This window comes from Ornithorhynchus anatinus, chromosome X2 (genome assembly GCF_004115215.2).
Source record: "Ornithorhynchus anatinus isolate Pmale09 chromosome X2, mOrnAna1.pri.v4, whole genome shotgun sequence".
NCBI classification, from domain to species: domain Eukaryota; kingdom Metazoa; phylum Chordata; class Mammalia; order Monotremata; family Ornithorhynchidae; genus Ornithorhynchus; species Ornithorhynchus anatinus.
In genome coordinates, this window is record NC_041750.1 from 23908503 (window position 1) to 23912674 (window position 4172).

Sequence of the window (4172 nt, forward strand, 5' to 3'; positions counted from 1 at the left end):
GAATTATCATTCAATACGGCGGAAGAGTGGAATGTCGGGGGTGGAAATTTCAGGAACGGGCTCGGAGGATGGAAGGTTTACACCAAGAAACCAGCGGGTTCTCTTAAGTCGCCACCTCAGTGAACCTGAAACAAATTTTTGAAGTCAACTAATAGAAAATCAATTACCTTTAGGCAGCGAGCCAGGCGATGAGGAAGAGAGTGGGTCAGTGGGGTAGATTTTTCAGAATGGGCTACTAGAATGAACATTCCCTGATATGAATAATAATACTAATAGTGTTTTTAAGCACCCAACACTTTACAAAAACAGGGGTAGATACCATAAAATCAGATCAAACACAGATTCTGTCTCACATGAGGCTCTCAGTCTAAGTGGGAGAGAGAGCAGGTATCGAGGCGCCATTTTACAGATGAGGAAACTGAGGCACAAAGGTGTTAAATGACTGGCCCAAGCTCATCCAGAAGACAAGTGGCACGGCCAGGATTAGAACCCAGGTCTCCTGTTACCCATTCCCATGCACTTTTCACCAGGCCATGCTGTGAGGTAAGCAGCCCGCGGCATGGACAGATGGGGCTGCCTGGGCACAGAGCAGATTTTCATCCTGGGCTTGCGCTCCCACGGGATACCTACCCTCACTTTGGAAGAAGTCCTAGGAAGTCCTCAATATCTCTGCTCTGCCATACTGGGGCCTAAATGGTCTCAGGGCTCTGTTAAAGCTTGAGAGTTTCTAACTGGGGCTGAAAAAAACCCAACACACTGACTTTCCACCTTCTCACTCAACATCAATCTCATCTATCTCACCGACCACCTCTCACATACATCCTACCTCTGACCTGGAATGTCCTCCCTCCTCACATCCGACAGACAATTGCTCTTTCCCCCTTCAAAGTCTTATTGAAGACCTCCAAGAGGTCATCCCTAAACCCTCCTTTCCCCTTCTTCCTCTCCCTCTGCATTGTCCTGATTTGCTCCCTCCATTCATCCACCCTCCCAGCCCCACAGCCCTTATGTACATATCTGTGAATTATTTATATTCATGTCTGTCTCCCCTGTTAGGCTGTAAGCTTCTTGTGGACAGGGAATCTGTTTATTGTTCTATTGTCCTCTCCCAAGCGCTTAGTACAGTGCTCTACACATAGTAAGTGCTCAATAAATACAATTGAATGATCACTGTTTCCTCACAGGGCCTTCCCTCCCCCACTACATCCCCTGCCTCCTTCTCATCCAGGCACTCCAAAAGGAAAAACCTGGCTTAGGAGGAGGAGGAAAAACTGGGAGAAGGAGGAGGAGGAAGGTGTCTAAGAAGAGAAATCAAGTGACTGGGTTTTGGTGAGGGAGAAGCTAAAGGGAGAGAACAGATTCCCCCTCTCACCGTCCCCTACCAGTTACAGTTACCCAGAAAACTCAATGTGTTTCCAGGTTTGTTTGTTTTTTTTTTAAAAAAGTGGTAAAACCGGAATCTGGCCCAAAGATAGCTTCCAGAAACCCAATTTCAGCACCTGTTCCTGTTGCCTCTCTCTCCTAGCCTAAGCCTCCGGTTTTCTAATCGCAGTGAACCGTTGCAGATCGGGCTGGAAGATGGATGACACATGAGAGGCTGTAGTACGCTCCCAAAGTGTGTATCATTCAGCACGGCCGCACCATCTGTCATAACTGCTTGCTTAATTAGAAAATAGATATTAAGAGAAGAGGCATCTAATTGGCCAGTGAGGGGGTGCAACGCCTAGCACATAGTAAGTGCTTAACAAATACCATTAAAAAACAAAATATTTTTAGAAAGCAGACCGTGGGATCCGGAGATCAGCCAACCAACTGAGAATCCCAGCCCAGTGGATTCCTCCCTCCACCCCCACCCCACTTAATCAGCCTTTTTCTCAAGTGAAAGAGCCAAACTGTAGCTTCCCACAGTGAAGGGATGACAGGAATGGTTCTTGGGTATTAGTCTCCTTCCCCACAGCAAGTCAACAGAACCCCAAAGTCTCTCCTGAATTGTAATAATAATAATAACTGTGGTATCTTTAAGCTCTTACTATGTTCCAGGCACTGTTCTAAATGCTAGGGTAGATACAAGGTAATTGGGTTGGACACAGTTTCTGTCTCACACAGGGCTCTCGGTCCAATAACTCCACAGCTGCAGGGTGAATGTCTACGGAGTGAAGGAAAGACCTAAGGATTCTCTCCAATCCAAATTCCTTCCAAATTCCTTCCTTCCAAGTTTTTTCCTTCCCTCCCTCCCTCTCTCTCTCACATACTCTCTCTCTCTCTCTCTCTCTCTCTCTCTCTCTCTCCCTCTTCCATAAGAGTAGCAAAACACAGGTTTCCTGATCTCTAGGCATTTACAATCTCAAGGGGGCCCAGCATGAGGAGAAGATAACAAAAAAAAATTAACATATAGTGGGAGCAGTAGGAAGAACAGGGATCAGAAAGATAGTAAAATGTATATGCCAGATTGAAGTATCACAGCTGAAGTACCCATGTGTAGGACAGTGTTAAGAATGGGTTACTGTTAGAATAGCCCCATTGGAAGTCTGAAAGGTCACTGCATTTCTCCAAGTGGCTAATTTACCATCTAGACAAAATGTTGGTTCCGAGAAAAATTGTCTCAACGTTTATTAGAGCATTCATTCAATAGTATTTATTGAACGCTTACTATGTGCAGAGCACTGTACTAAGCGCTTGGAATATACAAATCGGTACCAGATAGAGACAGTCCCTGCCCTTTGACGGGCGCACGGTCTAATCGGGGGAGACGGACAGACAAGAATAATAGCAATAAATAGAATCTAGGGGATGAACATCTCATTAAAACGATAGCAAATAAATAGAATTAAGGCGATGTACATTTCATTAACAAAATAAATAGGGTGATGAAAATATATACAGTTGAGACATATATACAGTAGAGCAGCAGTTGTATGGTGAATGGAGGGGCAGTGAGGGTGATATACAACCCTAGAATGCAAGCTTTGGGGGACTGTCTTTCACTGGAGGGTGGAAGACAGTTACAGGCTCTTGTTTTTCTCAGAACCCCCAATTACACCTCTTCACACAGAACCACAGAATCAAAGAACTAGAAGCCACAGTTCCACCCGCACAGCGGTGACTTTTCCAAGGTCACGCTGCAAGCAGAGGGCAGAGCCAGGATTAGAACCCAGACCTCTGACTCCCGAGCCCGTACTCTTTCCGCTAGACCCTGCTGCTTCTCGGTGGGTATAATTGGTTAGACTAATCGTAATGATAGTCATGGTTTTAGTTAAGCACTTACACTGTGCCAAGCACTGCAATCAGCACGACGGTATATCCAAGACAATGAGGTTGGGCACAATCCCTGCACCACATGAGCCTCACGGTCTAAAGGAGAAGGTCGACAGGTATTGAATCGCAATTCTATGTATGAGGGAGCTAAGGCAAGGAGAAGTTTTGTAACTTGCACGAGGTTATATCGCTGGCAAGTGTCTGAGCCAGGACGAAAACTCTGGTGCCCCGACTCCCAGGACCCTGCTCTTTTCCACGCAGTCTCTCCAGAGGACTTCCAGGTATTTCCAAAATGACCTGCAAAGTAAGCGGCACTTTCTGCATGCTTCCAGAGTGATGCGGTCAGGAAGCTCCTCTGCTCTGCCCTTAGCCACCCAGGATTCCACCAATCCTAGAAGCTCCATTCCTAGAAACTTTCCCCCCCGTAGTCCGGCATCCCAGGAATTTGAGGAGTGAGAGTTCCTCTCCCCACCCCCGGCTGCAGTGTAATAAAAACAACCTTGAAAGAGCAAATTTACATGACGGACGGAATGACGACGCCCAAACGGAAAGCTGAAAACATTCCCTGTTTTTCAGAATCACCCTTTGCTTTCCCTTCATCTGGGAACTGTACAATCAGCCCTTTTTTCCTCCTTGCAAAGCAAAGTCTGTGAAAGGGAGCTCTTTTGCATTCAGATCTTAAACTGGAAAACTGATCATTGTTCTCCCTTTTCTGAAAGAAACTAAAGATTGTGATAGATTTGAAATCGCAGTCCCCTTGGGAGAATGGAAATGGTTTATACATTCAGCCAGTGGAATATTGCCTCCATGCATTTTTTCACTTACACTCACCTTTAGAGGTTCCCTTTAGCCCTTAGGGAATCAATACTCACAATAACAGAATTGCTGATGTATTCATTCTATTTGCTGATCTAGGC